Source organism: Suricata suricatta, chromosome 7, assembly GCF_006229205.1.
Source record: "Suricata suricatta isolate VVHF042 chromosome 7, meerkat_22Aug2017_6uvM2_HiC, whole genome shotgun sequence".
NCBI lineage: Eukaryota > Metazoa > Chordata > Mammalia > Carnivora > Herpestidae > Suricata > Suricata suricatta.
The window spans coordinates 116,461,022-116,484,355 of record NC_043706.1 but is presented as its reverse complement, the minus strand read 5'-3'; positions in this window follow the sequence as shown (position 1 = coordinate 116,484,355).

Below are 23,334 nucleotides of genomic sequence, written 5' to 3'. Positions count from 1 at the left end.
GGGTAGAAGCTGAACTTGTACTGAACTTGTCTGCTTCCTGTTCAGTTGGTATGAATGTATCTAGAAGAAAAAAAAAAAAACCAAACCCACAAAACAAAACCTTTTCATTGAGACTTGAATGGCCTGATTGAAACCTAACCTGGTCTTGCTGCTGCCACAACTTCCAAAGTCAGTGTCTGTGTGCATCCCTGGGGGACCCTCCACGAGGTGTTGGCAGGTTAGGCTGAGGTAAGGAAGTGGTCAAAACCCAAAGGTAAAGGTGTGATGGAACGGGAGGCTCTAACAGCGGGTACCTCCATAATCCAGAGTTTCTTTGATCACCTCCCTTGTCTGACCTATGAAAGTCCTTCCACCAGTCTCTGCTGTCAGCTTCAGACAGATACTCTTCTATTGTCCACTGCTTTCCTTGAATACTTCACTAAAAGTGTCATCTTGATGTCTCTGTCAGGGCATAACTATGACTCAGAGATCACGGCCCTTATAAATCAAGTGGGTAAGCATCCTTCAAAGGACACTGAGAGGTGTCCTGCCCTGTCGGGCTCTCGTACTTCTGTGTGACTGCCTCTAGCTAGGAAGTATTCATTTTAGAGCTTCTCTTTATTTCATTTTTTGTTTTTTTCCCTCCCATTAATGAGGAAATTATTTAAAGCACCAATTTTAAGAACCAAAGAAACTGGAGAAGGAATAAAAATAGCATTAACATATGACAATTTGGAAGGGAAGTGGGAAAATGTCAAAAATTAGAGGTTGTGTAAATAATTTGGTCATCTCTGGATATTGTGAAATCTAACTCTGGTCCACAGACAATGCTGAAGGTTTGTCTGCTTGAATGAGAACTGACCTTGGAATGCCAGCCAGCCTCAGTGCTTGCTGTTTTAGAAATGCCACCCGAAAAACTGGTCCTGATGGGATGTTCAACCATAGTAATGCATTGTGTGATTGCTCTTCTGTATCTTTCTAGCCATTCAGAGATGCCCAGGCACTCTCTGACGGTGTCTTCTTTCCCTCCTGTTGTGAAACAAAAGAAAAGGCAGTGGAAGCATTCTTAAGTCTGCAAGTGCTCCTGACACTATGTAAACACAACCCTCAGAACGTGGAATTTGATACGGGATTTCCCATTCAAGCACTTACTCATCAGACGTACTGAGAGCGCCCTGTAATCCATCCCTTAGTCTTTGGCTTTTCTTTCCCTGCTCTCATATTATCAGCTGCCTTTACATGTAGCTGCTCTGGTTTCCTTCTTCATAGCTAAGAATTATGAAATCAGGTCCTTGGTCAATGTCATAGACATTTGGCAGTGCGTATAATGATCAGGACTAGAAAGAATCAGCTTTCTTCATTCTTCAGTGATAATGTACTGAAATTCTTTCCTACTTAATACATATCTTTAGAGCTTCTTTTTTTCCTTCCTGCAATCCTTCGTTCCTTCATTCCTTCCTTCTTTTCTTCCTTCATTCCTTTGTTCGTTCATTCATTCATTCCTTCCTTCTTCTCTTTCTTTCTCTCTATGTCTCTATTTCTTTCAAATTTTGCTTGCCCATGCAGTAATATGTTGTAGTGCAGGTGAAAAGACCCAGTTTTTCAAGTGAAGCAAGAAGCTTGAAACCTACAAGGAATTCTTTATTCAATTATATGTGGTGAACTTTATTCAATGACTGTGGAAAGAATGCAGTATGGCAGGGAATGACAAAGTGCAAATTGGGTGAAGAGTTCTTCCAGTTTGTAAGAGGAAAATGTACTTTTTCTTAAGCAGTATTTGCGATAAAATCTAAAACATGGACAGGAACAATGGCAATGAATGGGCACCCAGTTCTCATCATGGGTTGTAGGATCTGCCTCACTTTCCTCCATTTTTGAAGGGAAGTATCCCTAGTATTGTCTCAATAGCTAAGAACATAATCTGCATTAAGACAATGCTTATGTGTGGGCAGACTGGCGAAAAGAAGGTAGTGGTTGAGGAGACCCTGGTTCCCCTCTGAGCCTAGGAAAAAACATTTAAAACATCATTCTAAGAACTGATGTTAGAGAAGCCCAAAGGCTCATTTTTCCAGTAGGGTGAGAAAAGTACTGGGCTCATGGTTAGGAGACTAAGATTCTAGCACTGGATCTGCCACTGAGTAGCTGGAAGGACTTGCATAGGTCAGACAAGGGAGGTGATCAACAAAAGCTTAGGTGTTTGCTTTTGTTTTTGTTTTTTGTGATAAAGAGGGCCAGTGGGAAGACCATGAAGGTTTCTGTTATCTTTTTTTAAAATTTATTTATGTATTTATTCTTGTGGGAGGGGGAGAGAACAAGTAAGGGAGGGGCAGAAAGACAGGGAGACACAGAATCAGAAGCAGGCTCTAGGCAGGCTCAGAGCTGTAAAAACAGAACCTGATGTGGGGCTTGGACCCATGAATCGTGAGATCATGACCTGAACTGAAGTTGCACCCTTAACTGACTGAGCTGCCTAGGCCCCCCATGTTATCTTTGTTCTTTAGCACGACCATGTGCATATGTGGTAAATAGTGTTATAGAACTTTGAGATTCTTTTTCTTATTGATGAATCTATATTGTTCTTCTAACAAATAAATTGGCATGTTTTAGTAAAATATTAACATTCAGAACAAAATAAAACAGCTCACCATTTCCTCAGAGATTGGAATTGCATATATATAATATTTATGCTGCCATACTTTCTCATTTCAGATGGGATTGAGGGCATGAATATTTAAATGCAAATGGCTGTAAATCTTAATGGAAAGTTCTGTGCTAAAAACCTTATGAAACTTTGGGTGCTAATGAGAATTCAAGTCAGAAAAAGAGATCCAGTAGATACAGATCAGATGATAACACATAGATTTATAGCTATTTAGCCACAAATGCAAATTTGAGAGTATTTACCTAAAATGATGTCAACATCAATTTCTTTCAAACATTTGTTCTTATCACTCTAAATATTATTCTGCTTCTGATACTTTTGCTCCTTTTTACTTTGCTATGTATAGAAACTAGCACACAGAAGTTTTTCTGGAATTGCAAATTTGCTTTACTTAAAATTCAAGTATAATGAAATCCACTTTTATATACCTTTTCAGTAACCAAGAGAATTTTGGTTCCAAAATACATTAATTGCACAGAATAAAAGTCATTCCTATAAGAGGTAAAGCATATGCTTTGCTGACTTTTTTCCCCTTGGCTTTAGACCTCTATGAGACTGACTCCCTGTCTTCCAGCTATTTCTGGGAGTCCCCAAGGGGGGTTGTATATGTTGTGTTTGATTTCCATGAGCCTCCCCAGATTTTTATCCTCTTTCTGCTCCAGCATTTTTTTTCCTGCATAACCCATATCCACCAAAAGGGATATGGAGTTATATTGAGGGGCCCGTCTTTTATTGGGATCTGGCTTTGCTAAACTACTAGAGACCATAGGTGTTACAGGGGATGATGATCTGTTGTGATGTGACATGTCCAAGAGCACCTCTCTTCCCTCTGTTCAACACACACAAAATCACTGCTGCATACATCCAGGAAGAACTCTTTGTGAAACAGATTTTTAGTTTCATATTCTGAATGCTACGGTTCACCATAAGACTCAAGACAAATCTATTGGGAGTAACCACTGTATTAGAGTCAAACTGTCTCTTCCCTCTGGCAGCTAAAACATGGTCATACCTAACTCTTCTTTACAGTGGGAGGTTTCTCAAGTCCCCGTGCACATAGATTTCAGTCAGGCCTTCTCATCAGTTCACAGACACGTAACATATATCTGAAACTCTTTGGAGTGCACAACCTATTTGCAGCTTGACGTCCCCTTCTTATGCAAGGATAAATAGAGAAATAAAAAAGATGTTGGAAACTTTAAAATATGGTAAAACACTTGGCAGATAGAGAGAGGGCTTTTTGCAGTAATGCTTTGTGAAAGATCAAGAAAGTGATGGGAGTATTAATCCCAGAACCCTGCTGTAGGGCCATCTGGGATGGGAGAGAGGGAATGTGTGAGAGGGATGACTTGAGTCAGAGTGAAAAGGGATGGCGTGGGAAGCAGGATGTATTGGTGGTGGGACCTAAAGCACGGGAGTCAACAATTCCCGAGTCTTGCAATTATAAAAGCATTAATAATACACCATTTTTCACTTGCCGATGGATGAAGATTCAAGAAGTGATAATAATACTCTATTTGGGAAAGGGGATGGTAAGATGAACTCCGTCTTTCACAGCTGATTTATTGCTTTGCCTCATAATCCCTTTTTTTCCTTTCAATTTTCACTGGTAATGATTTTCTTTAAGTTACAGAAAGTGAGGAGTAAAAACTCTCTATGTAGTTCCCAAGGTGGAAATTTAGGTCGGAGCTTTATGAAAGCAGAAATTTTGTTTTGACCTTTTCATGTATTTAACAGTAGTTCACGAAGGATGACATGTCTATAGCTGGGAGACGTATTAACAGCCTGTCACATGCTGGGAACGCGTGCTTCTTCCTCATCTCTGCAGAAGACACTCGGAGCCAGTTAGACTCAATTTCTTGACAGCATTTAGACTCTCGGGAACACATTTCTCCTTAGACTTTTGGCTCTAACAGAACAAAGCAGAGAGATATATGTAGTGGCCAACATTACATTGTCCGGGATTCAATAAATGAATCCACAAATACCATTTTCCAATTATTAAGAAAATTGTTTAAATAATTTACCTTCAGATACAATTCAGAAAGAGACAGCTGCACCATTGTGTTGGGAAAGAAAATGTTCTGGTGTCAATAAAATGATGCCAAAAAGTTTTTCTTAGGCATTTGAAAACAATTTTGCAGATTTGCTTAGTTCGTTAATTGATTTCTATATATGGCTTTTGAATGGGAAAAAAATCAGAAATGCAGTAAATTTTAATGAATGGATGAGAAAGGAAAGGATTCCAAGGGTAAATTATACGATGAGTTCTCTGCATTTATCAGGGAAGAACATTTATTCTCTTACAAATAGAATCTTTGTAACTTTATTTTCATGGCAATGATTACACACGGAGAGGAAATACTACTCTCTGAAATAATGACCCACACATATCATCACAGAACATACTTAGTAATGTATTCGTCCTGAGGAAACCAGAGGAAAAGTTTCCCCACGTGCTTTGTATCAAGTAGCTGAGGAGCAAGTAAGGGTCTCAGGTTCTTTTTGTGATTTGTACTATATGCCCAGAGTATTTATTTGTTAAATATTTAAAAAATGAAGATGCACATGGATAGATTCTTTTTTTTTTTAATTAGGAGATTTTTGGAAGTCGTAGCCCCAGAGTGATAATAATGCAACTATTGTCTTTATTGTACATTTCCTCCATTTTACACATAGATCAGTTAGCATTTTATGACCATGATCGACAGGTTCTACCTGCAAAGATTTTTTTTTTTTTTTTTTTTTGTAATTCTTTGGATTTCAGTCTTTGCCCAGAAACCTGGGAAGCACACATTGCCGACAAACGCTCTGCTGCTTTTAAACCTTCTTGCTCAAGGTCCAAAGGCCCTTTGACAGTGACAGTTGCAAAGCTCCTCTTGGAACTTGGCCCACAGGAGATCCCTTGCTCCTCCTTCTTCGGGAACCGCTGGGGTGATGCTGGGGCGCTTCTGGTACTTTTGCTTCTCAAAGGCATATAATTCACTTCCTTAATGCTTCAGCCCGCTGAAGGATGCCTTTACACTTTTTAAAAAAAGAGTTTATTTATTTATTTTGAGAGAGACAGAGACAGCGCAATGGGGGAGGGGCAGAGAGAGAAGGAGAGAGAGAAAAGCAAGCAGGCTCTGCACTGCCAGTGCAGAGCTTGATGAAGGCCCAAATTCATGAAGCCATGAGATCATGACTGGAGCTGAAACGAAGAGTCAGATGCTTAACCGACTGAGCTGCCCTGGTGCCCCTATCTTCACATGTTTAAGCTGCTTTACAAAGGTCGTCACATGGCCCTTCAATCACCAAATACAGAGTTCTCTTGAGTCTTGACCTCTTTGTAGCAGGAGAGTGCATCCTCATCGAAACCCTCGAGTCCTTCTCCCACTGCCCCCATCTGTGGGGCTCCCTCCACTCCACTGTCTACGTCTCTAATTCCATTTCCCTATGTTTTTTTTTGTATTTGCAGTCCTCGAAATCCTCACATTGCTAAGTGTGACCTGAGGACGAACAGCGTTGGCGACACCTGGGAGCTTTCACTGAAAATGCAGAATTCCGGGCACATCCCAGCAGGACTGAGTCAGAGTCTGCATCTTGACAACACCCCCTAGGTGACCTATGGCCACATCCAAGTTTGAGAAGTGCTGCTGTACATGACGGTGTCCCCTAAGGTTCTGTTTCCTCTCCATTTCTCTCTTTTCCCCGACAACCACTTCTGGGGCAAACTGTAACTTTTATATCCTTATGACTTTCAAAGTAACTCCAACTCGATGTCTCTTTTGAGCGCCAGGCGTTCATTTTGATTTGCTTACCTACTTGCATATCCCTTAGGCACCATGAGCTAAATGTGTCTAATATTGAACTCCTTTTCATTTACTCCTCTATCTGCCCAAGCACCCAAGCCAGAAACCTGCCACTCCTGCCTCTCCTTTCTCCCTCCAGGGGTAGAAGAGACTAATAGAGAAGCATCAGCTCTAAAAAATCCCCTGGGAAAATTTGAAATTAGATGCTCCTATTTTATCATAAGTCAATTCTCCCCTCCCTCCCACTCCAAAAGAGGGGGGCGGATTCTATCAAGGTCAGCTGTTAGACCTGATTTGCTTGTGGCTTTTTGGGAGAACGAGAGAGCATCAAGTATTCTCCATCTGAAAGCACTTGCCAGTTTGGCACAGCCTCACTCTTTTCGTTTGTTTTTAATAGTTTGAAATCAGAGTGGAGGGAAAGTTGAATCCTAAACAAGTCAGTCAGGAGTGGAAGTGGGGGGCCCTCTCCTAAAGCAAGACATGGCAAAAATATACACATCCTGGTTTGCCTTCTGATGGCTCTGAAAAGGAAACCTCTATGTTGCTTGGAAGTTCTCCAGATGTCGGCGTTTCTTTATTCTTAAAGCTACATGTTTCCAGGAGCGAGCGTTTATTTGAAATTTTCTTAGTCAGGATTCTAGCTGCCCTTTGAATAACATCTAGAGTTGAGTTAATCTGTTTGTAATTAGTTGAAACGACATGTGTGGGGTCAGAGGCTGCTGGTTGCCTGTGAATTTGTGGCATCCCCTCCTCCTCAGTGGTAGATCCCGGATTTGCTTGGAGGTGGTCTCTACCCTACAATTAGCGTGATGAGCAGCCTGCCCAAAAGAACAGCCACACACCGAAGCATCTCTACCACCAGAGCCTTCTTCCTGCTGCTGCATGGAGTGAGCATGGCCCCTCTGGCCAAGCCGCCACCGGCCTAGGGAATGAGTACAACCTTCACACCCATCTCCTGTAACAGCCTATCCTGTATTGGGGAAACAGGGCTAGAAAGCCAGCTAGCGTCTATTGGTCTCTTCAAATCATTATTCACCTGTATTGTGTGAACATAGGCCTTTGCTATCTGGTCTGGATAGCCAGCCACCATCTGTAGCTCAATTTATACAGGGAAAATGTGTTTGGCACTCCAACCATCTAATTTACTAAGCAACATTTGCAGCATGGCCTGTGTGTGTGAGTGGATGCCTGCCAGGGTATGTGGACTGAGATGAATCAGGAATCAAGAGCTTCAAGATGAAAAATGGATTTGATTCCTAAATATGGCTGTGACTATGCACAGGAACAGATTTAGAGAAGTATAATCCATAGATGGTTGAATTCAGTGAAATTAGAAAAAAACAAACCCAACAACCAACAATTTGATGTCATTCAACTATTTCCTCACCCACCCACTTGGCTGAACCCAAAGTGGTTTTATCTAATGCTCCAAAATATCCTCAGATGAAAATGTAAATTAGGCCACCACTGAGTCACAAACGTATCCCCAGAAATGCCCCTCCATCGTAAGGAGAATTAGTTCTGTGTTCTTTCTGTTTTCATACAGAAATTTCCAGAAGAAATGACAGAGAAATGTCTCAGTTTGGTAGGGGTTTAAATTTGTGTATACTGTTAAGACGTTATTATTCCCCATGTTTTTAAGGAAAATGGTACAAAAAAACTTGAAGTGTATGTGTACATGGGATCCATCTTGGGTTTATTTTTTTGAGACTTGCTGATTTCTTGCCATTGACCAAATTTTTGTAAGGGGATTAAGTATATAATAAAGCAATCCAGGAGAATTACTAATATTCTGTTTTTTTGTCTTCCCGAGGGGATTGAGAAGTAAGAGCAGAAGGGTGAAGGACAAAGGACAAAAGACACATGCCAGCCGAACTTTTCTCCTTTTATTAGAAAAAGTAGGGTTTTATTTCCTAGACACACTACCAGTAGACTTTCTTTTACATTTTATTGGCTGAAATTGAGTCACGTGGCTACCACTAGTTGTAAGTGATTCTGGGCACATGGCCACTCTAAACAAAAGCATGAAATTCTTTTATTGAAGAAGAGCTGACTAAATAAGTACAAGTTAAAGCAAAAGGGAAATAAAGAGACAAGGAGTTGAGCAAGTAGTGGTGCTGTAGAGTGGCCATGGGCCACGTCATTGGGGCCACCAGGCCTCCATTCAAGGGCAGGCTTCGTCACTTACTGGCCATTCAGGTTTGGAAAAGACATCAAATGTGTTCAGGCCTCGGTGTGTTCCTCTGTTAAGTGGGGATAGTAATAATAAATGTTATTTACTTTTTTTGCTCTTGTGGCCAGACTGACCAGCCCTGAACTGGTGCTCTGGGAAATACCTCCATGTTTAGAATGCAATTGATATTCTCTTGAGCTTTGGTGGACCAACCAATTTTAAGTACATTCTATATTTGCTTTTGAGACCTTGTGGAAGAATTATTGTTAGAAAGGAAAGAGACACTTTTTTTAAAAAAAAACACAAATGTATTATTTATTATTCCATATTACCCTTCCTTCAGAGCACTTTTGAGATTCTCACATATGTATACCCAAAAGGAAGATTAATTCTAATCAAATCTCTCATTATTATTTCAGGAGAGATTTTCATATACTTCTTTACTATAGGTTACTCTGTCACCTTAGGTTTTATGGGAAAACTTGAGATGAAATCAACTTGATATATTGCCATAACAAATTATATGAAATGGTTGAGGCTCTTGACCTGTGGTTTCTCTATGTCAGGGTCATGGGCCTTAATTTCCATTAGGGTGTTAGGGTAGTGTCATTTATTGAAATGAGGAACATGGGGGTTGGAGATGAGAGCAGAATATGGGCATATCAGTTTGAGACACCAATTTGACATTCAAGTGTAGATACCATATTGGCAGTTGGAGGCGTGAAAATAAATTTTGGAATGTGGTTGAGTCTAGAGGTATAAATTTAGAAATCTCCAGTATATGCATGATGTCTAAAACCTCAGGCCTGGGTATGGTCACCTAGGGAGCAAGTAGTGCCAAATTGAGTAGAAGCTGGAGAAAGGGGACATTATGGAATGACACCTGCTACTTAAGTTTATTTCCTAGACCAAAATCGATTCCTGTTAGAGTTGCATCCAGATGATAAATACTTGAACTTGAAGTGAGGACTTGAAGACTTGTTTCATTCAAGGTTCTGGAAGACACGGCAGTCAGAAGCAGTATGATTTGTTCCCATACTAACAAGAGTAACGTAAGAAAGAATGGGCAGGAGGCACCTGGCTGAGGAGGTTGGAGAGCCTGGCTGAAGCGGTGATTCTGCTGGGGCGGTGTCCATCAGGAGGCACAGCAGTGACCACCTAGGGCTGCAGAAGCGAAAGAAGGCTCCAGTGGACAGACTGAAGCAATGAGCAGGGTCAGGAGAGGAGAGAATGGCTGATGCTTTTTGAGAGCTGGTTGAAAAGAGCAGAGAGGAAGCATCTGAGGACACACAGGTGAGGGGTACAGAGGAAGCTTTGCAGAGAGCTGAGTGCTTACATATGACCAAACCTCTGCCCTTCGTGTTCCCTCCACATGCCAAGGATCTCAGCACCTCTTGCCCATCTGTATTCCGGCCAGTTCCCGGGTTTATTGCCGACTGGTGGCAGCCATAGCTATGCAGGTCGTTTAGTATCCTGTTCTTCAAAGTCTCAGAAATTTCTCTGAGATCCTTAAGGGCACAGAGGCAGTGTGGGGAGAGTGACACTGGGGAGCCGTGCCTCCTGCCCACTTCACCCAGAGCACTCTCTCCTTATTCCGTTTTACATCACAGCTGCCATGAAGTTTCATTTGAAAGGAAAAAAAAGGAGACATTCCTACAGCTTAAATTTTGTTTTAAAACCCCCCACAGAACTGCGGAAAGAATAAAGTGGTGTCTGTAGATATAAAATATGCAGATGTGATTTTTTTCGGGAGGCACAGGGATGTATTGTTGGACTAATCTTCCACACCAAGGAATCTCTGAGGTGGAAGACACGTGCAGAAAGTGGAGAGAGAGGAAGGACTACAGTTCGTAGTCCTCTATTGGCCTGATTGTCTGACAGAGTCTCCTATGCAGATGAATATGCTCTTCCCAGATGACGTCAACAGTTACCTTTCCATGTATTATTATTTTTTAAATTCTGTGTGTCATGAATCCAGTACAGTCTTAGAACAGAAGCATTATTTTATTCTTGTACAGTGTCTCCAGGACTTGGCTAAACAATGGATGACTGGACATTGTTTCTCTATTCAAAACACAGAAGGAAATGGGAAAAGTTAGATATCGAGCGCCTTTCTTCTTCTCAAATCATTTATCTTCGAGAAGGGGAATGAGGTAAAATAGTAACAGAGGAAACTGCAGAAGGAAGAGAGGCATGAAGACGTTAGGCGCCCAAATCCTGCAGGGCTGTGAGGGTTGCCTCATTCCCAGTCGCCTGTGCTCCACATCCTCTAGATCTGTTCCTCTCTCAAAGCACAGCTTGTGTCTCATCTTCTTGACAGTTTTCAAGAACAATCTGGGACCTCTTCGCCAGTGTACCTGCTTGGCCTTGGTCATGAGATCGTGCTCCGTTTCTTAGATGTCTTCCCAATCCATTTGAACACTCAAATATTTATTTTGTTCTTGAAGTGACATATGCTAGATGCTTAACGAAAACATTGTCACCACTGTCCTGGCAGAGACCACCAAGCATCCACCGGCAGGTACACAAGACCAGTTTATGACTCATCGCAGTGAGAAAGAACACACACAAGTAGGGGGACAGACAGAGTGTTAGAAGTGATAAATTATCAGATTTGGGCTGGTGTGAGGCGATTTGGGGGAGGGTTTATAGAAGTGAGCTTTACCCTGGATTGAATACTGTCAGGCAATGGGGATGATTCTATGATTAGATGTTTTCCCACATCTTATCTAGAAGGAAGACTAGCCAGAGGCTAAAACTGTCATTGGTAAAGCAGCAGCAGTAATTCATATTAGTTAGGGTGAGGGGTGCGTTGGCTAATTTTTGTGTTTTTGTTTTTAGACATTGTTATGGAGTGGTTGCTTTTGTCCTGACCCACCACGGTCACAGAATGGCCTTGCCTGGTGTCAGTGCTCTGTGAAATCTTTCCACCCAGCAGGAGGGGCCCAGCTGTGAGCTTCAGGCTGGCTCCCCTGTCAGGGACAGCACTGCTCTTTCTCAGTATTGAATTGAATTGATTTTCAGCAGCATTATATTTTTATCAAAGATTCTTATTTGATACCCTGGGAAGGCATCCCAAGAGAGAGGACCTCTGAGCTTTAATCTCTGATCTTCCCTTTCTTATTTACACTGAAGACATTGTGTAATTTCTTTTCAAGACTGCCTTTTGATGTATGGGGGAGGGGGTTGAACTTCAAGGGAGTGTCCTAATTCTTTCCTTTAACTGGAATCTCATGGTAAAGATCAGAACCTGATTTCTTCTTTATGCTAATGGGTGCTGGAAGCTATCCCACTTTTTAAAGAGACTAGGTTAGTGTGAGGAGCTGTGGAAGGGAAGAAATGAATCCTATTATAAAGCACAGCTCTCCATGCCTGAGGGCTGCTTTCTGTATTCCACCAGCTCAGTCATGTCATGCCACCTAAAACTTTGGAAGATATCGGTGAAAATTAGTTTGGATCCATTTGATCGAATCCCGTGTATAACATTTGCTTGGTTATTTGTTTGTAATGGACAGTGACTTCTGAGCAGTGGTTCCTAATCCTGGTTGTTCAGCAGAATCAAAAGGGAGCTTTTAAAAAGAGATCCTCAGGGGCACCTGGGTGGCTTAGTGGGTTGAGCGTCCAGCTTCGGTTCAGGTCATGATCTTATGGTTCGTGGGTCTGAGCCCCGCGTCAGGCTCTGTGCTGACAGCTAGCTCAGAGCCTGGAGCCTGTCTTCAGATTCTGTGTCTCCCTTTCTCTGTGCCCCTCCCCTGTTCACGCTCTCTCTCTCTCTCTCTCTCTCTCTCTCTCAAAAATAAATAAAACATTAAAAAAACACATTAAAAAAAAGAGATCCTCATTTAATTGATTGATGTGGGGTCCAAGCAGCTAACTAGCAAGCTAGCTATCCGAAAGACAACAGCGACAATGACCAAAAATTGTCAGAGTAATTCTAATAAGACTTATTTTTAAAAATAAGGATCCTTGACCCTGAGTTGGTCATGTAACCTATCCTTTGAGGAGGTCAAAAAATATTTGTAGCCATAGATATCCAGGCTTGGAATAATTTGTCTTGAAAGAAAGAAAGATAATGCATTTGCTAGATTTATATGACTAGCTCTAGGAAAAGCAGGATTAAGCTAAAGGTCCAAGTGTAGAATGAACTATCTTAAAACAAAGCAGAACTGGCTGGTTTCAACAAGGCTGTGGTGAGTTAAAATATTTTTGCCTCCTTGGTCATCCTCCCTGCCCTATAAACAGGATGAGGGAGCAGCAGCAGTAAAAAACAGGAGCGCGGGTGACTGGCGCTGGGTTGACAAGCAGACATATAAACAGCGTCTTGGAGGAAACTGCGTTTATATCAACTGAAAGGGAAGCCCTAACCTCTGAAGTGACTGGGGACTTGGGTGCCGATAAATAGTCAGCGTATTTCCAACATCTGATGATGACTCCTTATAAGTAAATATCTTCCATTGTGGATTGGAAATTAATCATTGATTTGACACCTATTCAGCCCTCGTACCCAGAGTTTCTGCAAACACATTATAGACTAAGCCATATGACTTCTTAGTGTATAAATAACAATATGTTTCAAACAACTGACTTCCACCACTAAAACTCTAAAGGAGAAAGTGACTGGGGTATAAATGTTAGCTCATATAACTCCACCTTCTTTGTGAAGACCAGCATGAAAGGCCCTTAAAAGTGTTCGTGTGTAACCAATGTAAGTGATTACCCCAGAGAAATGGATTATATTTGTTGAGAAGGAAAGCAGAGATGGAGCAGTTCATCTGGCATATATTCTGTACAGAGATAGATGCATCTATCTCTATATACTTGCTGAAAATAAACATTTGTGCGTTGACTGATGTGATGCATACATAGAAAGTGGTGATTGGACTCATAGCTCATTATGTTAGTAAGTTGAGTTACTGGGGTACATTATTACCTCCCATTACATTTTAAAGAGAGATATTAAGAATTTGGGGTGCCTGGGTGGCTCAGTTGATTAAGCGGCCAGCTTTGGCTCAAGTCTTAATCTTGTGGTTCGTGAGTTTAGGCCCCGCGTCGGGCTCTGGGCTGACGGCTCAGATCCTGGAACCTGCTTCAGATTCTGTGTCTTCTTCTCTCTATGCCCTTCCCCTGCTCATGCTCTGTCTCTCAAAAATAAATAAACATTAAAAAAATTTCATTTTAGTGGGAGTATGCTATGGACATCCCAAACTTCAAAGGCATTATAACTTCATTTAGGAGGAGAAAAATCTAGTATAACTGAGTGGTAAAGACTGATAAATCTGGAGCCAGACCTCTTGGGTTTAAATACTAGCTCCATCGTGGACTAGCTCTGTGTGACCCTGGGGAAGTTACATAACATCTCTGTACCTCATCCTCGTCTGTAAAATGGGACAGTAATAACACTCATAAAACCAGAATAAAATAATTGAATCCAATAAAATATCTGGAACAGCACCTGGCACAGAGTAAGCACATTTTTATAAATACCAGGTGCTTTTATTCTTGGTCTTTCAGAGACAGTTGAATAGTACAAAGTGGACTTTGGCTGAGCAAGGAGACTTGATGAAACAAACTGTTTTTTTTTAAAGTTTATTTATTGATTTTTGAGAGAGAAAGAGAGAGAGAGAGAGAACACAAGGAAGGGAAGGGCAGAGAGAGAGGGGGAGAGAGAATCCCTAAGCAGGCTCCACACTGGCAGTGTGGAGTTCAATACGGGGCATGAACTCACAAACTGTGAGATCATGATGCGAACCAAAAACCAAAAGTTGATGCTCAACTGACTGAGTCACCCAGGTACCCCGACAATCTCTGTTTTTGGAAGATATTTTAAAAAATTTTTTAATGTTTTATTTATATTTGATACAGAGAGACACAGAGCATGAGAGGAGAAGGGGCAGAGAGAGAGGGAGACATAGAATCAGAAGCAGACTCCAGGCTCTGAGCTATCAGCACAGAGCCCGACATGGGGTTTGAACCCACAAACATGAGATCATGACCTGAGCCGAAGTTGGAGGCTTAACTGACTGAGCCATCCAGGTGCCTCTGAAGATATTTTTCTGAAGTGACACCTGTCATTCCCTAAGGAATGAGCCTTAGGGACCCCCGGAGACTAGGCCTATTTGCCTTCCAGTCAGTTTACCTTGTAATTCCTGTGACTTTTGAAAGGGCACAAAAAATTTCTTTGAACAGAAATCTCTCTGTTTCCATCTCAAGGTGCAAGCAAACAAAAACACCAAATCTAATTAAAATAACTTCAAAAAGATTTTTGTTTATATTTGCGATTATTGGTGAATGATATTTCATTGTCTGTTGTGGAAGGAGCTTTCATAAGCATGGAGGGCTCTGAAGGACAGAGCAGATATTTGGAGTCCTTCATTACATATTTTCATTGATCTTCATGGTTTTTTTTTTAATGTTTTATTTATTTTTGAGACAGAGACAGAGCATGAGTGGAGAGGGGCAGAGAGAGAGGGAGACACAGAATTGGAAGTGGGCTTCAGGCTCTGAGCTGTCAGCACAGAGCCCAATGCAGGGCTTGAACCCACCAATGTGAAATCATGACCTGAGCCGAAGTCAGAGACTTAACCGACTGAGCCACCCAGGCGCCCCAATCTTTATGGTTTTTAAGTTTGACTTCTTGGACTCTACTCAAAAGGCTGAGGTGAGGCAAAGCTCACTCATGGAAGTTTCTGGAAAGCAGGCTCCACCAGGAGTTCTTCGGGGGGTCTGTGAGTGTCTGTGGCCCCACTGGATGGTCACTGGTTTGCAGTTGTAAAACACCTGCTTTAAAAGTGACAGAGGAAATCAGTACCAAGACACCATCCATGCACCCTAGGAGCCTGTGGGGATTGTTTCCACACTAGGGATAGTCTGCTGGCCTTTCTTAATAAAGGAAATTAAAGTGATTTATGATAATCCATGAGCTCAGATGCTAGAGAGTAAATGGAAAAGATGTTAAAGATATCTGTGGGTTCATATGTGAGGAGGCAGGATAATTAGTTCCATTTTGATTACCTTTGAGTGACATGGCCTTGGCGTTGAAACAGAAAGTTCCCATTATTTAACAACCATTATCTAAATAATAACAACAGCAAAACCGAGAATGAATTTTTACCTTGTGTATCTCACATCCCGGTATGGTTCTATGTTTAGCATATTAGGTACCACTCCGTCCTCACAGCAACCTTGTAAATAATCACTATCCACTCAGGGTCTCTGGGGGTGCGTGCTAAGATGTTCCAAGTTAGAAGACACGTGGTACTGAGCAGTGCTGGGATTTACTCAAAGGCAGAAGATGATTTAGAGATCACAAAATCTGGATCAAATCCAGGTGTTCTGACCCTATGTCCCATGATCTGGCATTTCTCCAACAAAAGAGTTTTAAAACGAGAAAAGGCGAATCACTCCCGAATATGGAAGTATTTTTTATGTAAGGCTAATTCTGTTCACCTATTCAGTGCCCTTCACCGGAACGATCACTTTCTATCAGTGTTATAAATGCACACAATCTAATTCAAAGATTTTTTAAAGCAAGATGAAAAGATTAGCTTGTTACATGGCTGTGTGCTAATCCCTGAAATTGTGGGGGACTTTTCTCTTCACAGGAATTATATCCTGTGAAGAAAAGATTCACATAATCCCTAATACTGCCCTGAAGTCCTGAGTGAATTACGTTTTTCATTATAGCCCTTCTTCCCCCAACACTCTCCCCCTGACCCTGAAAAAAATAGCCTAATTTTCTACTAGGGAAAGAAAAGGAGGCCATTAGTTTGTGTCTGGAAACAGTGAAGGGATTACTGAGCTATTTACAAGCTTTGCACATGTGGAATCAATCTTATTTTCCATTGGATGGTTCAAAAATATATTCAAATTATGTAGTTTTGAAATGCTGAACTCTGGAATTTATTTCTTAACAGAAAGCCTTTTAGGATGGTTTTGGTAATGAATATGCCCGTTAGTGAATCTGAATAACAAATTGTTTATAAGAATATATAAGCAGCCATCATTTATGTTTATTCCTGTTTCCTGAAGGTCAGCGTGAGTCTGGTGATGTGTGTGACTCTTCCCTCCTACCGGGAAGGTAATGACTACAGAAAATTAAAAAAAAATCAGGGTAAAGGCAATTCCCTCCATTTCATTAAGCTCCTATTTTGATATTCGCACATGCATTTGGAATCATAACTAGCCATAATCTGATTTCCGTGCTAGATTTTTCCTAAAGAATATCGTTAAGTACATTTGGGTATTTTAACGAGAACTCTGAAGCAATGAACTGAAGGTAAATAAATGATTAACATAGAGTGGGCCATTTATAAGAGCTCCTGAGATGAAATACTGCAAAATATAGTGGAATTAGGTAAAAATACATAAATTTATTAAAGTTCATGAAATGCAAAATGAAATTTCAGTTGTGAGCTCAACAGGATCCATCTTCCTGTCCCAGGATAAACTTTCCCATGTGTTTGTTATAAAGGGGCTGCAGGTATGACAGAGGCATTCAGGTTGTACTAGTAGAATAACCATCTACGTTTCTGCACGGTACTCTCACATATGTGATCTCTTTGGTCTTTGTAGCAGGGTCACAAGGTTAGGTATTATTATCTCCATTTTACAAATGAGGAAGCTTAGGTATGTGGAGAATACCAGAAACAGTACAGGGAAGGTAGCACGGTCTGATGGTCGGCCTCTCCGGGCCTTGATGAGCTGGGGATACACGGTTTAGCGTATGGAAGACTTACCTGTAAAATGGGATCGTACTACAAACTTCACAGAATTGCTCAGAGGGCCAAACGCAATAATGTATTTGGAAGCCTCCACCGTGTCTCAGCTTAACTGCTTCTGGAAGATGAGAGGTGGTGACTCCGGGAGACTCCAAGCCCAGTGTTTCATGACTACGGGGTTGAGATCTCTTTTCTGCCATTCATGACATGGAGACCTGCTTTCCTGGGCCCTGTGGCTGAAGCCATAGAGGCGCCTGCCCAGAGAGAAGCAAAGTGACCTCTACTCCAGGTAAGAATGATTACCTTCTCCCTGCCTTCCCTCATCTGGATTTAGCCATTATTATCCAAGTGGTAAAGATCTACAAATGTATGCGTACAGTAAGAATTACACGGTCCTGCTGCTTACATTTCACATGCTTTGCTTTTCCATACTTTGTGGGCACATGTGTTCACCAGCTGTAAGGAACTGCTGTCTCTCTGTGCAGATTCTTCTTACCCACAACCTGTGTTTACTAGTCTTCCCATGTGCATGGTTAGGTTAGGGCTACATCTGTTTGTGACATGCAGCTTATTTACAGCTTTATGGCATTAATTATCTCTAATGTCTGCAAATGAAGATGACTGGCGTTGGTTATGTTTACCTCAAAAATGGAGGAGTGGAGGGACAGTGAGGGAAACGGTTTGTACGGAATCACACAGAGAGTCTGTGACAAAGTGAGAATGGGGACCCATGTTACCGGCCTCTCGTCCAGTTCCCTGCCTCGGAGAGGGAGCCATGGAGTGGCACGTCTTCGGCGTGCAATGGCATCTCTACTCTCTTGTACACTCACAAGTCTATTTTCCAGAGACGCCACCTGCATGGGCCTCCACCCATCCCCAGACAACTTATATTTAGCTCTGAAGACAAGACTTTGCTTGATCTAGGACCAAATTCAAAGGGAAGACCATTCTTTTGGGGCCCAGAAACAGGAGGAAGAATGGAAAAGAAGTGGCTCTGTAGAAACTACAGGAAAATCTCTGACCTTGAGGTCCTCAGAGAGAAGGCATTCTAACCCTGAGGATGACAGAGTTGAAATAAAATATAAATGCTTCCAAATATCTGTTGCCAGGAAGCAGATGACATGCTAAATTACTCTGCAGATTGACTACTTAATTCAGCGATTTCCTGAGTCAGGAGTTGCCAGAAGAGCCATTTTGTCCTTTCTGGCAAAAAAGCCGCTGGGATTGCTGTCTCCAGGCCTCTTTCCTGTGCTTCCTGCGTAGGAAGGCCTGTTTCCTGCAGAGAGATGCCTGAGCAGACGGCACTATTTTAGTAGGCTGGGGACTAGGTAGCAAGTAAGGTCTTTCATTTGATATTGATTTGTGGACAGTGTGAATGTCGTACATATCATAGAAATACACATCTTTTTAGAAAATGTGAAATAGGGAATCAAAAACAAATCAGACCCAGGAAAGCCTCCAAAAGCTGCACTGCAAAATTTTCAGCTGTTTAGTTTGATTTTATTTGCTTAAAAATTTTTTTTTAACTCACGTGTAATTGACCCACAGGGTTGCAGTAGTTTCTGGGGTACCACATGGTGATTCAGCATCTCTGTATGACTGTGATGCTGTGCTCATCAAAAGTGTTCGTCTGGGGGCATCTGGGTGGCTCAGTCAGTAGAGTGTCTGGCTTCAGCTGAGGTCATGATCTCACGGTTCGTGGGTTCGAGCCCTGCCTTGGGGCTCTGTACTGACAGCTAGCTCAGAGCCTGGAACCTGCTTCAGATTCTGTGTCTCCCTCTCTCTCTGACCCTCCCCTGCTCGTGCTATCTCTCTCTGTCTCTCAGAAATAAAAAAAATTTTTGAAAAATATTCATCTGTTAGATTTTAAATGTTTGGGGATGGTTGCTTTATTTTTTAGTGTAGAGAACTCTGTTTTAGTCTTAATGCAGTTCCTCAGAACTGAATTTTGAACCATCATGTTAATATTCAGCAAGTGAGTCTGATGCTGCTAAGGGATCTGATGTTGGTGAGGAGTGGTTTTGAGCTAGCCCAGCAGTAGACTAGAGTCTTCAGGCTTGCCCCTGAGCCAGAGTGGGGATTTTGTCGAATCTGCTGGATGAGCTGTTTGTATCTCAGCTTGTAACAAGTCCTCTGGATTCCTTTAGCCATACCTTTTCTCTAATGAAGTAAAGTGACTGGATAAGATGTACATAAGTCAGCAAAGCTAAAGAAATCCAAAAGGAAATCTGAAAGGAAAATAAAGGTTGGAAGCAAATCAGAACCACACTGAGTTTGTTCATAAAACATAGAGTAAAGATTTATGTCTTCTAATACATGTTTGGCGTCGATTCCATGTGACCTTGTGTTACTACTGTGTGTGTGCCTTGACCACTTAGTGAGACTGTTAGTTTCTCAAGGGCAAGGCCTCTGTCTTGGGCTCCTTGAATTCCATATCTCATTCAGAGCCTTACTTGTGGTCTGTGCTGCCGAAATATTTGCTAGTATTGATGGTAGTGATTGAGTTTCTTTTCATCCCCAAGACTCTGTCTTAGAACCTCTAATATTGCAATGGCATTGAAGTCATTTACCATTATTTTGAGAGTTATTTTGGGTCGCAGAGCATCAATTGGGGTCACTTTGTTGAACTTTCTAATTTCTATTTTTAGGTTTTCACTCCCAACATCTGGGTGTTGGTCAGAAAGCTTCCTGTCACTAGATGTTTATGCAAAAGAAAATGTCCATTGACCATGGAGTGTTGTAGAAGGGATATCTTTCCCAGCAGAAGGAGTGACTTGTTCATGCTATTTGTTTTATAATTTTGTATGTATAATGCTATAAACTTTTGTAATGCTACAAATTTTTAATTTGTTTTTTATTTACCACAACAGTGATTTTTGCAATTGAAGTGTTAGAGTTTACTCTCATATTTTGTATTTATGTAATTCTAAAGAAAGTACTGTAAAGGAAATATTTGATAGGTAGCCTTAAAGTTTCTGCCCTTGACTCTATGGGCATTGTTTCTCAGTGTGAGGATTATTTGCTCTGAAGGGGGTCTCTGGATATATGGGGATTTGTTGTCTCTTCTGCAAAAGAATGTCAAAAAACAAAAAAACAAAACAAAAGAGCAAATCTGAAGCTTTCTCTTTGGCTTTTTTTCTGATAGCACTGGCAAACAGTTTAAGGAAGATGAAGTCAAAGAAATTAACTAAAATGAGATTTTGGTAATATTTTTGTTACAATACATTATTCTACTCCATTAACATAGGTAAAAACAATTCTAGCATATATCAATAATTAATAATTAATCTAGCATATATCCAAAAAAAAGAAAAAATCTCTGAACAAAATGAACTCATCTTGTAAATATGGCATGAATATAAGTTTTATTCTTAAACTGCATCTTTAGTCTTTTTTTTAAGAGAAACTTTTTTTAAATCTTTAAATGTTTAACTATATCTGAGAGACAGAGACAGAGACAGAGCAAGAGCAGGGGAGAGACAGAGAGAGAACGGAAGACAGAGAATCCAAAGCAGGCTCTAGGTTCCTAGCTGTCAGCACAGAGCCGGAAGAGGGGCTCGAACGCACAAACTATGAGATCATGACCTGAGCTGAAGTTGGATGCTCAACAGACTGATCCACCCAGGCACCCCTGCATTTTTGGCCTCTTATTTACAGCTCATATTGACTAATTTAAAATAGAGAATGTGGGGCACCTGGATGGCTCAGTTGAGTGAGCATCTGACTCTTGATTTTGGTTCTGGTTATGATCCCAGGGTTGTAGGGTTGAGACCCATGTTGGATTCCATGCTGAGCATGGAGTCTGGCTGGGATTCTCTCTCTTCCTCTGCCCCTGTCTCCCACTTGCTCTCTCTCTCTGTCTCTAAAGTAAGAAAAGAAAAAAATAGAGAATAGGTCTTATCTGGAAGAAAATAAGTGGAAAAAAATAGAATAAAAATTTTTGAAAAAAGGAAGATAGTTGTGAGAGATAAGGAGGAACTCTACATGTTAAGTTGTATTCTAAAGCTATAATATGTAAATCAACATAGTGCTGATAGGGAGTATAGACTGCCCGGTGAATCAAAGTAGCCTGGAAACAGATCATATCATAAAAGTTCATCCAGTGTATATAAAGACAACATCCCAAATCACTTTGAAAGAGTATTCAAAAAAATATTGTCAGGACAATTGGTTAATTATTTGAATAAAAATCCCACTAGATTTTCATGTAATATACAGAAAACAGATCAAGATAGATAAAATAGCTATCTCCTAAAATAAAACTATTAAGCAGTTTAAAGAAAATATAGGTTCTTTTTCATTGGATCTCATCAGAGAAATAAGCTTTCTAAGAAAAAAAAAAGAAACCACAAAGAAATATTGTTATATTTGAAAACATAAAGAACCTTTAGAGCCTTTGTATATCTATAAAAGATATTAATTGTTGGGGTTCCGGGGGGGGCTCAGTTGGTTAAGTGGCTGACTTGGGCTCAGGTCATGATCTCACAGTTTGTGAGTTGGAACCTTGCATCTGGCTTTGTGCTGACAGCTCAGAGACTGGAACCTGCTTCAGATTCCTTCTCCCTCTCTCTCTGCCCCTCCCCCACTGGCTTCAAGTCTCCCTCTTTCTCAAAAAATGAATAAACAATAAAAAAATTTTTAAATAGTAGTTGACTTTTAATGGCAAAAGTCATTTAATATTGGCAGTATATATAACAGACTATGTTATCATCATTATATAAAGACTCTTAGAAATCCATACAAAAGATATGAAAATACCAATATAGTAAGTAAAGCTTTTAAACAGTTAACTGACAAAAGAAAACGTACATGTGGCCAATAAACATCACAAATTCTGACTTTAATCGCCAAAGAAATGCAAATGAAATTGATGATAACATTTTTCTCCTAACACATTATCAGAAATTTAAAATTTATGGTATTCTGTGTTGTGAGATACTTTATTCACAACTGGTAGGGATATAAATAAATATTGCTTCCTGGAAGACAATTTGGAATATATGTAAAAGCCTAAACAATTTGCCCTTTGATCTAGAAATTCTCTTTCTAAGAATTCACTCAAAGGAAATAATAAGAGATGTATATAATGATGCAAGTATATTTATGTGGCATTGTGTCTTATGATATAATTTTAAGAAACTAACACATGTTCAACAAGAAAATAATTAAATAAAATTCCGTAGATCTGGGGTGCCTGGATGGCTCAGTTGGTTGAGAGTCTGACTCGGGCTCGGGTCATGATCTCCGGGTTCATAAGTTCCAGAGCCCTGATTGGGCTCACTGCTGTCAGCACAGACCCCGCTTGGAATCCTCTTCCCTCTCTCTCTCTCTGTACCTCCCCCACTCATGCTCTCTCTCTCTCTCAAAAATAAATAATAATCATTTTTAAAAAATTAAAAAATTTGATAGATCCATATCATGCCCTATACGGATCCATTAGAAATTGTGCTCCTAAGAATCTTGACAAAATGAAACACTTATAATATATTCTTAAGCTAAAAAAAAAGCAGAAAGGATACAAAACAGCATGATCTGAACATTGGAGGGGATGGAAAGCACAGAAAAGCAAAAAAAAAAGAATGTATGTGTGTATAATTTAAGAAAAACAAAATAGGAATGAAAGAAACCATAAGATAACTATGTTTTTTTTCCATGTAGAGGAATAATGGATATTTTTAATATTTTAACTTTATACTACTCTGAAAAGTTAAATTTTTTCTTTTTATAGGCAGAAATAAATTTCATAGTTAATTACTTCCTTTTTGTTTGCTTTGTTTTGGTTAAGAGCATGTGGAAACACATTTTTGGGTGCTATGGGTGATAAGCTTCCCAAGTCAGGGTATTGCTATCTTGTGACAAACAGGGCTTATCTGTTCTTTCCAGTCAGGACACCAAGACAGTGACTGAGCCCTTTCTGTTCAAGTTCCTCTCCTAAACAGTATATTTAACTTAGTAGTTTAGAAGGTCAATTAAAGGGTGGGTTAAAAATGAACCACGTTAAGGGCGCGTGGG